We start from the raw sequence: 15,903 nt of genomic DNA, 5'->3' as shown, positions 1-15,903 counted from the left end.
GCACCCCTTCCTTTTTTCCATCCCTATCTTTCCTGAACACCTTGTATCCAGGAATATTTAGTACCCAATCCTGCCCTTTTGAGCCAGGTCTCCATTATCGCTGTTACATCATATTCCCAAGTGGCTATTTGCGCCCACAGCTCACCAACCTTATTTACCATGCTTTGTGCGTTCACACACATGACCTTCTCATATTCTCAGTCTGATCCACCTAATACTGTACTATTTCTTACTCTAGTGCTATCGGTCTCTCCCAATCTTTTGTGCACCTTGTTTCTCCTTTCCAATGCTACATCCTGGTGCCCATCCCCCTGCCACATTAGTTTAAACCCTCCCCCACAACACTAGTGAACCTCCCCACGAGGACATTAGTCCCAGGGCTGTTGAGATGCAATCCATCCATCTTGATCAGGTCCCTCCTGCCCCAGAACTGGTCCCAACGCCCAAAGAATCTCAAGCCCTCCCTGTTGCACCATGTCTTTAGCCATATCCTACTGCTATACTCACTAGCACGTGGCACTGGGAGTAGTCCAGAGATTACTACCATTGGAGGTCCAGCTTTTTAACTTCTTCCCTAGCTCCTGAAACTCTGACCGCAGGACCTCATCCCTTTTCTTTCCAATGTCGTTGGTACCCATGTGAACCACGACTTCTGACTGTTCCCCTTCCCCCCGCAGAATGTTCTGCACCCTTTCCATGATGTCCTTTACCCTGGCACCAGGGAGGCAACACAGCATGCAGGACTCACGTTGGCAGTCACAGAAATGCCCATCTATCCCCCTGACTATTGAAACCCTATGACTACTGTATTTCTACACTTCACTGTGTCCCTCTATGCAGTCCTTTGTCCCATGGTCCATGCTCAGGACTGCACTCCTTTGAGGTGTCATTACCCTCACCTGCATTCAATGCTGATACCGGTTTGAGTGTGCCACATACCCAGAAGATTCCTGCACTGCCTGCTTCTTCCTACCCTTTCAGATGGCCACCCACTTGAACTCTCTGTGACTGCAGGTGACCACCTCCTGGAACATATAATCCAGGAAACCTTCAGCCTCCCTTATGCTCTGCAGTGACTCCAGGCACCCCTCAAGCTCAGAAACCCTCAGCTTGAGCTCAGGCAACTGGAGACATTTCCGCACATGTGGCCCTCCAGGAAACATGAAGCATCCTGAAGTTACCACATAGCACAGGAATTGCAGGCAACAGGTCCCAGCTGCCCTTCCATTATATTTAGAAACCTTTTATTTTCTAAACTCCCTTTAGATACTCAATTATTATTAATTTACTTACTGTTTACTTGCCCCAATGAGACTACCCTTTTATTCCAGATCAATCAGAGCTCCTCCTCTCTGTTCACTGTGCCATCACGCTCTCTGTTCTTAGTGAATGACTTGTTGTCCGCCGTCCGCCCTCCGCCCTCCGCCTCACTGCCACTCCACTCTCTAACTGAACCATTTCCCAGCCTTTTATTCTTTCACACTGGGAGTCATTAAAGGCAATTAAGGTCAATTAAGATTTCTTAAAGCTATACTACCTTTTATATAACTTCTTAAAGTGATATCCCTATCTCGATTACAGAGCTCTCAACATCCTATGCTTTACATACCGACCCTCTCTCACTGTTACATACATTATGATGTTATTGAAACACCCCAAAAAGCCTCACACAATGAATTACCAGTGGAGTGCAGTAACTGTTGCTATGTAGACAAATGTGACAGCAATTTTGTGCCAGCAACTTCCCACAAGCAGAAATGAGATAGATGAATCTCCGGGTAATCTGTTTTTTGGTGATGTTGGTTGAGGGTTGAATGCTGGCAAGTGCCCTGAGACCTTTAACATCCTCCTGGGCAGGTAGACAGGGCCTTTGTTTAATTTCTTATCTGAAAGGACCTGACAAGATCAGACTTAAGTTGGACAGACTGCGCAAACAGTAAAAGTGCATTAGCAGAGTGCCCGAGTATTGGTTTTCTGTTTCAAACCATAATACAATAAATAGGTTCATTTTGTACAGTATAGAAGCCAAACTTCAATTAGGGAGCTCAGCCCACAGACATGTGACTTCCAGCAAGCTAAATTTAATTATTGATGACAAGAGAATGGGCGGAAAGAAGCATATAGAATAACTGCTCTGCTTTACCTCCAAGGACCTTCGGGATTAATAATGAAATCGATACAGTAGGGCCGATAATATGATGCCAGGTGCCCAATGCAATGAAGTATAGCAGACACTCACTCCCCGCAAAATGTAGATGGTGAGCTCGGTGGGAGGGAGGGTGGCCAGAAGCCAGTGTACAAGCTCATTAAGTTCCTAACTTTCATTATGCTGTTGGAATGTCTGAGTGTTTGTATCAGCTGCTGAAGGAGATGGTGCCTTTAAATATTAAAAATAAATAAGGCACTTCTGTCCTTTGCCCTCTCTCTGCCCTGACACTGTGCCTCCCATGCGTTGGTACTTCCCATTTACTCCCAGGTCGGGTGTCCTTTCTCCTATGCCAGTAAAATGTCCAGCCAACAGCCCTTCACTGGCTGCTTGCATCTGATAATGTCTCTGCACTCCTTCGATTCTGGCCTCTTGCGCATCCCCGATTTTCATTGCTCCACCATTGGCGGCCGTGCCTTCAGCTGCCTAGGCCCTAAGCTCTGGAATTCCCTCCCTAAACCTCTCCATGTCTCTACCTCTCTCTCCTCCTTTAAGATGCTCCTTAAAGCCTACCTCTTTGACCAAGCTTTTAGTCACCTGTCCTAATATCTCTTTATGTGACTCAGTGTCAAATTTTGTCTGATAACTCTCCTGTGGAACACCTTGGGATGTTTTACTACATTAAAGGCGCTATATGAATGCAAATTGTTGTTGTTGAGAGATCCACGCGCAATGCCAGTAAATTATGCAAATGGCCTGGCGATGCATTATTTGGCGAGGACAGCCCATTGAAGCACAGACGCCCGTAGTGCCAACGTAGTGTTGCCACGTCAACACCTGGGCCACATTATCGGCCCCAATAAGTTCAGGATTCCTGGGACTTGTATTTATCATTCCTAGAATTTGGTTTCCATGAAACTGAGTCCTGGGGAATGATTTTGACCTGGAGTGGGGAACTCAGCGGGTGAGTAGATATTTGCCTGGGAAACCCGGAAGTGAGTTGAGTGCATCGGAATCTGCGATCGCAACTCAATTGAAGGTCATTATTTTTGTTTCCGGCTTTTCCACGCGACTGCCAGCCAGATTGACAGGCTGGCTGCCTGTCGGGAGGGAAAGCGGCCGGGAATCAGAGGAGAGGGAGGCGGGGGAGAGATCGTGGGCTATGGAGGACATGGGAGAGGGGTCTGATGCTTTGGAGGTCAGCGGGGGGGGCATCTCCCATCGGGGGGGGTCTCCCATCAGTGGGGGGTCTCTCAGCCATCGGGAGGGGGGGTCTCCCATCGGGGGGGGGGGGGGGGGGGGGGTTGTCAGTCTTCGGGAGGGGGGTATCTCAGCCATCGGTGGGTGGGTTTCCCAAAGGGGGGAGGTCTCCCATCGGTGGGGGGTTATCTCCCATCAGGGGGGATGTCTCAGCCATCGGGGTGGCGGTCTCCCATTGGGGGGAGGGGGTCTCCCATTGGGAGAGATCTCAGCCATCGGGGGGTATCCCGTCGGGGAGGGTGTCTCCCATATGTGGGGGTGTATCTCAGCCATCAGGGAATCTCCCATCGGTGGGGGTTGGGGTCTTGGCCATCGGGGGGGGGGGGGCCTCCCATCGGGGGAAGGGATCTCAGCCATCAAGAGGGGGTCGCCTGCCCAAAGCCAGCACCAGGAGAGCTGAACATTAGAATTACTGACCCCCCCCCCCCCCACCCCAGCCCCGAGATTTTCTGGGCCTTTTCTAGAATTGTGTTTCAGCCTAAGCAGCGTATTAATGAAAGGATGTTTGCAAAAACTCACCATGAACTGCAGCAAAGTGAGATACTGAGTGGTAGATTTTCGACTCAAACTCCTGGGCCGAAAACCTTCCGTTGCGGAATGGCCGCCCGTTTCCATGACGGTGGCCAAACCGCAACGCCAGTTGAAAATCTACCCCCGAGTCTCTAACTCCCCACACTGCCCGTTCCTGGGGTGTGGTCTCGTAGGCAGCACCAGCCCCCTCCAATACCTCACACAAGTGGCAATTCAACCATGGGGGGCATGGTAATCTGGTCCACGACTTCACACTTTCCAGTACAGGTCACGGGATCGTTTTCAGGAGCCCATCCACTTTTTCTGTTGTACTTCGTGAAGCTGTTATTTTAGGATCGGTTTTGTATGTTTCTTGTGTGTCAGTTCTTGCCTCTGCCAGAAGATCAGAACCCATTAGAGATTTTTCTTTTGTACTTTTCCAGCATTTTCTATTTCTGTTTCAGACAGCAAGTGTTTGCTTTTTATTCCCTTGGGAGATCAACTCGTTTTTAAAAAAAAATAAAGCAAGTTTTCTCCTCTGCTTCCCTCCCTTCAATTTTAAATGAGCCAAGACGTCAGATTTTAAGTCATCTTGCGGCCACACAATATTCCATGGGTCAACATGGCACCTGGCAACCTGGTCCTTGGTTTTGCCAACACAGTCTGCGAGAGACGATCACTGGATTTGAATCTTTTCTCAATAGTCATGACCAAGACTTTAGATACAGCATGCAGAATTTTTGAGATCCTAAAGCATAACATGGAAAAATTTTCTCTGTTCACTGGCATGCTTGATCCTCGATCTGAACTCAAAGGCGGTACTGATGAAGGGTCTCAGCCAAAACCTTTCTCTTCAGGCACCAGTCAGCCTGTACTTCCAGGTTATATTTTAGATTTCCAACACTTGTAGTTTTTATTGTGATACTAGCCTAAGTGGATCAGAACAGTCTCAGGTTTGACCCCTGGCTAGCGCCAAGGGCAATCATAGAGGCACTGCAATTGGCTTTCTTGCTCCTCAACAGTGACGGGGAAACAAATCAGGCTTCCTTCACCTGATCACCATCGTGTGTTGTTGGCAGGAAGTTCTTCACATAAAGATTGACTAACACACAGAATGGACTTCTGGGTAGGGTGGTGGAGGTCAAAACCCTCGACTTCTTTAAGAAACAATTGGATGACATCATGGCGGACAGTAGGGTTTTCTGGAACAATGAGCTAAGGTGGGTCAAATAGCCTTCCTCTTCCAGATTTTTCTGTTGATCTTGTGATTCCTGCTGGAATGTGCTCGGATGCAGGTTGAAGACAAAATTGGGCTCAGCTCTGGTGTGAGGTAATCTGCTGGTATTTGCTGTCTGGGAGCACACAAGAAGACTGGCACTTGAGCAAGGTGCTAAAGGCAACCAGTGCCCTTGGAATCATACCCCAGTGAGGGAGTCAATACCTTCAAGAGAGGACGAGAGAAAATTGGGGGAAAAACTGCTTCCTGATCCCAAAGACAATTGAGTAAAGTTCCATCATATTGAACTACACTTACACCCCCACTAATTAGACCTGGCTGCATCCTTTCGACAGATGGTCCCAGGAGCAGAGGTACTGCCACTTCTTACAAAGTATTTGATCATCTCTGTCATGGTCCAGTCTTGCCTCTGAGTCAGAAGATTGTGGGTTCATGTCCCACACTAGAGACTTGAGCACAAAATCAAAGCACTCCAGTGCAGTACTGAGGAGGTGCTGTACTATCGGAGGTGCCAACTTTAAACCAACATTAAACCGAGGCCCCATCAGCCCTCTCAGGTGGACGTAAAAGATCCCATGGTACTATTTCGAAGAAGAGCAGGGGAGTTGTCCTGGCCAATATTTATCCCTCAACCAACATCACTAAAAAAGATTATCTGGTCATCACATTGCTAGTTTGTGGGAGCTTGCTGTGAGCAAATTGGCTGCCGCATTTCTTACATTACAACCGTGACCACACTTTAAATGCACTTCATTGGCTATAAAGTGCTTTGGGACGTCCTGAGGTCGTGAAAGGCGCTATATAAATGCAAATCTTTCTTTCTCCACGAAAAATGAAAGCTAGCAGCCTTACCTACAACCTCTGACTCTAACCAAATAGTTAACTGTTTTGCTGGGAGCCTGTCTATGTGGGAAAAAAAAATCCTTCCCGTTACTTTTATTTTTATTTGACCTTTAATTGGAATCACCAGCCAGATGTGAATGCTGTTGATTCAACAAACAAGCGAAAAAAAATAGAAACCCCATTTAGACTGGAATTCTGAAATAAAAACAGAAAATGCTGGAAATACACAGCGGGTCCATCAGTGCTGGAGAGAGAAGACCGGTTAACACTATACAGCAACAACAACAACTTGCTTTTATATAGCTCCTTTAACGTAATAAAAACGTCCCAAGATGCTTTCATCAGAACTGTTTTACAAGAATAGCAGATCTCCTCTGGGCTGCTTTTGATATGTCGGATGGCACACTGATTAATAACAACAGGATCATTATATAATAACAAAAGCTTTCATTTATGTAACATCGTTAATTCAGAAAAACATTTCAAAGCTGATTTTTTTCCCTCCTCCTTAGCCCTGGGACAATAATATCAATTGTAGCATCCCTATCCTGAGGTAGAGATCAGCCAGTTCAGCACAGAGCAGGAATTATACATTGGTAGTTTCAAGCCTTAATGCACTAACTGATAGTTCTCGTGGCCTTGTGATGTTAATGTTGTGCTTGGAACTCCACATCCTTCTCCATCTTTAAAAACCTTCCCAAAACCTATCTGTTCAAGCTTTGGTCACCTGTTTCTAATCTCTCCCTTCTTGGCTCGGTATCTGTTTCCTTACGCCTATTTGTGAATTGCCCTAAGATGTTTCTTTACATTAAAGGCACTATATAAATGCAAGTTGTTGTTCTCTGTATCCAAAGAAACTAAGCTTCACATAATGGGCCATCAGGGAAACGCTGAGCCTAACGCATGAGAGATGCCCAGTGCATCTAGCAAAAATTGAATCATTCGTTGTACAAAGTCTCTTGGATTGTAATTATAAGAACAGGGACCAATTAACTCCATAACTATTGAAGAATAAGCTTTCCTGGATGTGCCAAATATAAGCATTGTGAAAAGCTGCTTGAAACCTTTTGTGAAATGAGCTTTAGACTAGTATGGACCTATTTGTGATCCAATAAATAAATTATGAAATGACTATGACCCTTTAGCCATTTTTCAAACAGGCCAGCTACGCTACACATTTTGGAGTTGATTTTATGAATGAGGGCTCCTGGGGAAGAGTTTTGTGCAACGGAAGCGCAGGTCAGGATTTCAGGAGTGGAGATCAGCGCATGTCACACAGTTGTGAAGTCCAACATAAGCACCAATAACAGTTCAACTTCTTCTAGACAAAGAAATACTTGTATTTATATAGCGACTTTCACGACCTTAGGATGTCCCGTAGGGAGTACTTTTGAAGTTTAGTCACTGTTGTAATGTCTGACAAAAGGTCATCGACCTGAAACGTTAACTCTGTTTCTCTCTCCACAGATGCTGCCCGACCTGATGAGTATTTCCAGCATTTTCTGTTTTTATTTCACACAATTGTGCCTGAATTCTTGGCGTGGGCTCCTGTCAATCAAAGCTCTCAGAATATTGAGCACTGGCCTCCGTGGCCTGATTACGCACAAAGCTCTGTGCTAATGTGTCAAATCGACCGGTTAATGTCGATGTGCATCAGTTTTATTTACACAAAATATGTAGAATTATTCTGGAACCAACAGTGCTTTTCATTCTGACAAGGAGGTGAGGTTACCACCAACAGTCTTTCTTACACTGACTTGGCCTCGCGATCGCTGCAGTGTCTCTGCAAGCAGTGTAAAGCAAAGTGTAATACCATCCAACGCCAGCTCTCTAATGTTAAGATTTTAATTGGCATCGGAATGCTAGTGAGTGGAGCTCTGTGAATTTATGCTTGAATCCATGCTCTGCTTTCCCTGACCTGACAGCAAGGAGCAGCAAGCAATATAACACAATTCTGAGATCCCTGCTCAGCTCTAAGGACCAGTATCAAGCCTGTAGTGCAATGACCACAATATAATGTAATCAATTAGGCAAACTGGGCTCTGGGACAGGGGAGTTGTGGCTTCTCCCACCTTGGGGAAAGGGAGGGGGGAGTTGGGTGCATTAAGCAGAATCCAGAATTTTCTGTAGACACAGAGAGATAAAAAGAGAGGGAAGGTAGGTGAAGTGCTGTTATAGTTGTAGACATACATCATTGTTGCTAGTTATTATTAGGTATACTCTATTCTTTATACATGACCATGGGTGGAACTGGTAGCACTCTTGCCTCTGAGTCAGAAGGCTATGAGTTCAAGTCCCATTCCATAGACTTCAGCACAAAATCTAGGCTGGCACTCCAGTGCTGCACTGTCCGAGGTGCCATCTTTCAGATGAGACGTTTAACTGAGACCCTGTCTGCCCTCTCAGGTGGATGTAAAAGATCCCATGGCACTATTTTGAAGATGAGCAGGGGAGTTCTCCCTGGTGTCCTGGCCAATATTTATCCCTCAACCAACATCACTAAAACAGATTATCTGGTCATTATCACATTGCTGTTTGTGGGGCCTTGCGTTTCCTACATCACAATAGTGACTACACTTCAAAAGTGCTTCTTTTGGGATGCCCTGAGGTCGTGAAAGGTGCTATATAAATGCAAGTATTTCTTTTTTCTTTCTTTGTGTAGAAGAAGTTGAAAATTGTTATCGGTGCTGATGCGGGACTTCACGATAAGAAATTTAAAAATTACATCATGCAGTTTGTATTCTTGGCGGTTCAGTGAATAAATGCACCAGCCAGTGTGATACTGCACCGAGCAAATCAGGAAGATCGCAGGTTCCATCTCAGGTCTCAGTTAGCTTATGTCAGAGAGGGAAGCATTTGGTGCACTACAATTAGGCATCAGGGAAAAATTAGGCAGGTGCGTGCGTATGTGTGTGTGTGGCTTCCTGGCGCAAACTGTCTGGACTCACACACGTGGAATAGTTGCTTGAGTGAGAAGCTATAAGGCTGCCATGCCATGGCTTGAGTCAGCACCTTCAAGAGGAGGGACGAAAACTGGGGGGGAAAAAGAATTGCCTCGTGCAACAGGAAACACTGGACTCCATTAATGCACGGGTGGCGAATGATCTAAGGAAAATCATTTATGTTGCATGTGGCAATTAACCAGCTGCAGGCATAACTTGCCTTTGCAAATTATGGTGTAGGATGATAATGTCCAGAATAAGAACTGGTGGTTGGCTGCTTGGCCCTGGGATTATCTATATGAATGTGTCTTGTGTGTCGTCAACCATATTATCTACATTACAGGTTAACAAGGGATGCAGTCCGAAGCCATGGCTCAATATTTCACAGCAGAATCATGTTACCCAAGCACAGGGTGACTGTATTAGGAAACACCCATCTGGACAAATGAGTTTTTGTTACTTAAATCTTGCTGGGAGACCTAGGAAGGTTGGTGAACACAGTGCTGCTTGTTCCATTTTACATAACATAGCAACACTACAGGGCATTGCTACGACATGTCAAAACACATCGCTGATGGAGGCCAAAGGCATTTGCAGCCACATTAGGTTGGCATTGGCTGTGCCAATGCAACAAGGTCATCCTGTGAGATTCATTAAGGAATTATTCAGGTGGAGATGTGGCACTTTAGGATATTCTTGGGAACAAATAGTGAAGGACTCTTTTCTGCTTGTGTTTCAGTAACCTAGGAATGACATCAAATAGAAACATTAGAGTGTAGATTTTGATCAAGGAAAAATCCTGGGTGGATTCAAATGTACAAAATTGCCGACAGCAAATCCTGGGTGCAGTTGTTGGCGTAACATTCAAGGTAGGTAGAATCCATTTGTTTCCGAGTTAGCCAAGGTTTAAGGTTTGAGATTTTTTTTAAATGGTATTTTTTTCCTCTTCCCCTTTCTTGATCTCCCCATGCTAAAGTCGGTCCATGCCAGAGAGGACAGGCAATTGTTCCCTTGCCAGTCCACCACAGATGTTGCTAATACTTGGCCACTGGGCACTGTGTAAGACTGTGAAAGATAGTCATTGCCTCTTTGATTTTGCCTCTTTCTCTGTGGGAAGAGGCCGTTCTCCGATTGGCATCAGTTAAGATCGGGAATTTGGGCACATTAACAATGCAAACCTGTGACCTGCAACTCTGTGCTGAAGCCGACTGATGATCTTATGACTGTGTGATCCTGGCATTAACCAACTCCCATCATAATTATGGTGTTCCCAACAACCATCCCACCACTCTTTCAATCTGACACTCTAATCACCATCCTGGCTATGCCTACTTAAACTGCTTCTTTAACCAGGCTTCCTGAAACTCCCATTCTAACCACATTCATCTCAATCTGCCATTGTAACCGCCATGCTCCCAGAGCCCTTCCACAAATTATATTCTCACAACCATCCCCTCTGAGCTACCTTCAAACTTTCAACCACAAGTGGTAAAAACTAGCCAAAACATCTCAAACATTAAGCTCTCGCCCAAAGCCATTTTTTTCCCCGCATGGTTAAAAAAAAAGCGGAATTATGCGTTAACCTGCCCAATCTAACAACACTGGTGTGAGGGGAGCAGTATCTGGTGAGTGTGCGATTGTAATGAGAAGGGCGGTTGGTGCAGTGTACAGTTGTGTTTGGAGGAAAGGCATGTGGAGCGGGGGTGGGAATACTTGGTGTGCTGTGAGACGGAGGGGGACAAAGTGCTGTGGTGAGATCTGATGCAGAGAATGAGACAGAGCAGGAACTGATTCCCATTTGGCTGACCAGGCAAGGTCGTTGAGCTTCTTTCGACATTGCACCCACTGCAGCATTCACATTTTCCACCACTTCCACCCAGGCCTGCTGTAACGTCTGCCTCAAGACGCCCCTGTCACGTGAGGGGAACGAGATGCGTCTCAGAGCCCTGACCTGCTCCACTGATGCATGCGAAAACCTGGGTACCCTTGTCATCTGCCATTGCTTGCTGGATGTTCGGCAGCAACAACCATAGAAACTCACCAAAAAGAAAAAGACACCTCGCTTTAAATAGGCACCAGCCCGCCGGAAATCCTTCCATCCTAATAAGCAGGACCATATGTGTGCAGCTTGCCGATAAGGTTCAAATGAGGCCTGTCCATCAAAATGGTTCAGGCCTCTCACTGAATCCATCGAGTGAGTGACCCACTCACCCTCACCCACCGAATGCCCAAACATTGCCAGAAGTGAAATTCGATTCCCTATAATTCTAATTCCATCTTCCTTTTCAGAATGTGTCGTACACAAAGCCATTTGCAATGTCGCTGTGTGTTTGAACAAACCCAACAGGACCTACAGCCACCCCTGCCAGTAGGAGGCTTTCCGTGTGAAGAGAATCCTAAATCACCTTCAGATGTACCAATGCTCCCAAGTCTTTATTTCCTCAAATATTTTAATTTTGTTATTGATTTGCATGGAGCTTTACTCACATTCTTAAGTCATGGCAGGACACCGAGTAGCAAAATTGTACAGCTTTGTAGGTTACAAGATACTTGCAGATGCATACAATACAGATCCAGGCCAATTTTTTTCCTCTAACTTTAACTCAACATAATGAAACCTTCCATTTTGCATTCACTTCACACTCTTATCAAAAAAACCACCACGCAGACAAAAACTAAGGATTTATTTAGCAATGAGCACAAAATCACGCACTACTCAACTCTCTTGCCAGACTGAACTAATAAATTGTTACTTTGATTCAGCAAACAACAACTATCTTGAACAGACATAACGGAGCTTCAAAATCTGTAAATTGAAAATTCAGAAGAGTCCGTGCCGAGCATTCAATTTGGGCTATTTTTGGATATATTTCAAATGAATTATTGTTTTGTTGAATATTTGGCTGTACTCCCTGCTAGTTATCCCTGCAATTGCAACTGCTGAATTCAAGTCTTGTTAGATATTCCAGTATACCTCCAATTTGTTTACAAACAAGATCACACTTGGGTAGAATAGCTCTGGTCGTTGTATGTAGGACAGTTGTAAGTGTGTTCATGAGGAGCTCCTCAGGTTGGTGTTTCTACAAGAATGGTCATCAAGAGGACCATCCGATCTTAAAGGGGAGTTTTCATTGCCTAGGAGGTTAGGAGGGGCTGTGCAGTATGCTTCAACTATATGTGTCACATATAGTTGCAATGTGCTGTGCCTTGCATAACTTCTCCATACAAAAAGACCTGAACATGGACTACACAGAATTTTACAGCACAGAAGCAGGCCATTCGGCCCAACAGGTCCTTGCCGGTTACGCTCAATACAAGCCTCCTTACACCTTACTTCATCTCACCCTATCGACATATCCTTCTGTTCCTTTCTCCGTCATGTACTTGTCTAGCATCCCCTTAAATGCATCTATGCCATTAGCCTTAACCATTCCATGAGGTAGCAAGTACCACATTCTCACCATTCTCTGAGTAAAGATGTTTCTCCTGAATTCCCTATTGGATTTATTAGTGACTATCTTGTATTTATAGCCCCTAGTTTTGGGTTCACCTACAAGTGGAAACATCCTGTCTACGTCTTCCCTATCAAACCCCTTCATAATTTTAAAGGCCTCTATTAGATCACCTCTCAGTCTTCTCTTTTCTACATAAAAGAGCCCCAGTCTGTAAAGTTTTTCATGATAGTTGTACCCTCTTAGTTCTGGTATCATCCTTGTAAATATTTTTGCACTTTCTCCAGTTTTTCTATATCCTTTCTGTAATATGGAGACCAGAAATGTTCCTCATACCCTAAGTGTGATCTAACCAAGGTTCTATATAAATTTAATGTAACTTCTCTGCTTTTGAATTCTGTTCCTCTAGAAATGAACCCCAGTGCCTTGTTTGCACTTTCTATGGCTTTGTTAACCTGCGTTGCTACTTTTAATGATTTGTGAATCTGTACTCCTAGATCCCTTTGCGCCTTCACCCCACTTAGACTCTTATGTTCCAAGGATTATGTGGCCTCCTTATTCCTCCTACCAAAATGCAACACCTCACACTTATCTATATTGAAATTAATTTGCCTATTACACGCTCATTCTGCAAGTTTGTTAATGTCTTCTTGTATTTTGACGCAGCCCTTCTCAATATTAATTATACCCCCAATTTGGTGTCATCTGCAAATTTTGATATTGTACTTCCGATTCTCGAGTCCAAATCATTTATGTAAATGGTGAACAACAGTGGTCCCAGCACCGATCCTTGTGGAACATCATTTTCCACCTTCCGCCAATCTGAGTAACCACCTTTAACTCCTATTCTCTGTTTTCTGTTCTGTAGCCAGTTTACTAACCATTCTGCTACTTGTTCCCTGACTCCACATGCTTTGACCTTAGTAATGAGTCTACAATGTGGTATCTCATGATGACCCTGGCCTCATCATCTCACATGGCAAGAGCCTAGTGCCTCCCCATAAACTCCATGTCCTATTCCTCGTAGTGGGCGTGGTCCTTCAGGTTGACCTGCCACTCATGGACATTGTGCACCAATTACTCCTGAGAAAATGAAGGGAAGGCTGGACACTGAGGAATGTGTGCCAAGTGACGTGGGACAGCAGAAGTAAGAGATATGGTGGTCCAACCCTGTTAAAATGAAGGAAGGGATTTTAGGGATGCACATGCAAGTAATTGTTGTTATGGGAGATAGGTAGCCATCCTGTAAGGTCCTGACTTCATGCCCCTCTTGACTAAAGTGCATTGTGAAGAATTAGTTGTACAGCTGCTAATTTTATAGAATAAAGAGTACGATAATGCCCAAGGAAACCAAAGAGGAAAAGGGAGAGTGGCCACTATGTTGCTTTGCCTGCCCTGGTGGGGTCATTGAACTTAGAATCATAGAAAGGTTACAGCATGGAAGGAGGCCATTTGGCCCATCGAGTCCGCACTGGCTCTATGCAAGAGCAATCCAGCTAGACCCACTCCCCCGCCCTTATCCAGTTCTCTTTTGAAGACCATGATTGAATCTGTCTCCACCACCCCTTCGGGCTGTGCATTCCAGATCCTAACCACTTGATGTGTAAAAAAGTTTTTCCTTGTGTCACCTTTGGTTCTTTTGCCAATCACTTTAAATCTATGCCCTCTGGTTCTTGACCCTTCCGCCAATGGGAAAAGTTTCTCTCTATCTACTCTGTCTAGACCCTTCATGGTTTTGAATACCTCTATCAAATCTCCTCGTAACCATCTCTGTTCCAAGGAGAACAACCCCAGCTTCTCCAGTCTATCCACGTAACTAAAGTCCCTCATCCCTGGAATCATTCGAGTAAATCTCTTCTGCACCCTTTCTAAGGCCTTCACATCTTCCCTGAAGTGCAGTGCCCAGAACTAGACACAATACTCCAGTTGTGGCTGAACCAGTATTTTATAAAGGTTCATCATGACTTCCTTACTTTTGTCTTCTATCTTCTTGCGGCTCTGGTTTGCAGTTCTGGGGGTGACAGAGTTAGCACTCAGTGCCGCTGCCATCTCCCTCCACATGGTTTGAGTGACATCTTTGGCAGGTTTCCTGTCACGGATACCCAGCAGTCTGTGACTCCTGAGCTCAATTTCATCCACGAGGATCTGTATGTCCGTCTACGTGAAATTGTGGCATCTTCTTCCCTACCTCTGTGCTATGTCATTTTCATTCATTGGCTGTCTCTGCTCCTGTGGAAAATGGCACAAAAACACTCATGAGACATCCAGTCAAGCTGGTTGATAGTCAGCTCACTGAGCCAAACACTTGGGTACTTACCCATTGTTCCTCCAGCTTGCTGCTGCAAACTTCAGCCAGAATTGTCTCTCTAAAGGCTGCACTCTAATTTCCGTGCAACCGAGCACATTGCTCCCATCTTACAAGGGATTTACACCAATGAATCCTCCAGTGGATATGGAAATAAACTGACCCACAAAACTCTGGGGCAAAAACCTCTTCAGATCATCCACCGGTGCAATGCATATCGCAATGGTGAAAATTGGGTTTAACTTAGTGCACTGGAATTCAGGGTCACTATGCACTGCTCATCTGTAGTTAGGGCTGACAACTCTGGTTGGACGTATTCCTGGACGTCTCATTACATGCCCTTCTACCTCCAACCGCCCCTCCCAGTCAAACAGCCTTTTTCCCCAATCTCCAATATCTTTTATAACAAAAAAGAGGAGAAAGAAAACGAAAAAAACTCACAATTGTTTTTAATTCCCCTATGACTTTTCTCTCGGATTGCTCGCAGCAGTGTCCAGGAGATTGATTGTTAATTCCTGGAGACTCCAGGACAATCCTGGAGGGTTGGCAGCCCTACCAATTAAGCTATTTTTATGGGGTTGCCAGGGAAACCAGTTGCTTAAGCAAAATGAACAGAGCTAAGATCCCTAGAACAAGTTAACCAGCATTGTCAGGTTCAGTTAGGCCTCTAGGGTGTGGGGGAAAGAAAGTCACAAGCTGTCTCATATTTAGTAGTGAGGCTATGTTTATACAAAACTTCAGTTATTGACAGTCGTTGCAGAGCGACGTTCTGATGATGTCTATGATAACTATTTATAACTGGAGGCTAATAACTCTCTGGAGTAAACAGTTCACTTCATGTTATTACGAAACTAAAAAAAATCTGGGTTTCTTTCCCTTTGCAAATTGATCCCCCAGAGCTGCTCGTAGCAACGCGATGTTACTAAGCCAAGGTGAACACATATAACATCTGCCACCACTTCCCCTAACTTTGTTGCTAATCAGGATACGGTTGTAACTAATTAACAATGTCTTCTTAAGGTTTCCCAGGGAGGACCTTGTGGTTCTCATCATTGCAAAGACCTTTACTATTTGTCTCTCTGAGTGGGAGAACAGCTGGAACATGTCATCAACAACCATGTAATCTGGCCAACATCAATGTAAGGAATTGCATTTAGATTTTGAAGATAAATTTCAATGCCTGCCACACTTTGTTTTCCCTTTGCCAT

The 15,903-nt window shown here is 45.0% G+C and overlaps 1 long non-coding RNA gene across 2 annotated transcripts in view; it reads right to left on the bottom strand.

The window, feature by feature from the left end:
* Nucleotides 1-15,903, bottom strand: part of LOC137301165 (uncharacterized) — a 76,261-nt gene that overhangs the window by 24,104 nt on the left and 36,254 nt on the right. The window contains exon 3 of one of the 2 annotated variants that reach the window (XR_010958238.1): nt 14,261-14,619. The exons of the other annotated variant lie outside the window; for it this stretch is intronic. This is a non-coding gene — a long non-coding RNA (uncharacterized lncRNA). Of the gene's footprint in view, nt 1-14,260; nt 14,620-15,903 lie in introns of those variants that run through there. 2 annotated transcript variants of the gene reach the window in all.

Source organism: Heptranchias perlo, chromosome 32 (assembly GCF_035084215.1).
Source record: "Heptranchias perlo isolate sHepPer1 chromosome 32, sHepPer1.hap1, whole genome shotgun sequence".
In the NCBI taxonomy this organism is placed as follows: Eukaryota; Metazoa; Chordata; class Chondrichthyes; order Hexanchiformes; family Hexanchidae; genus Heptranchias; species Heptranchias perlo.
This window is presented reverse-complemented; position numbering and strand designations above follow the sequence as displayed.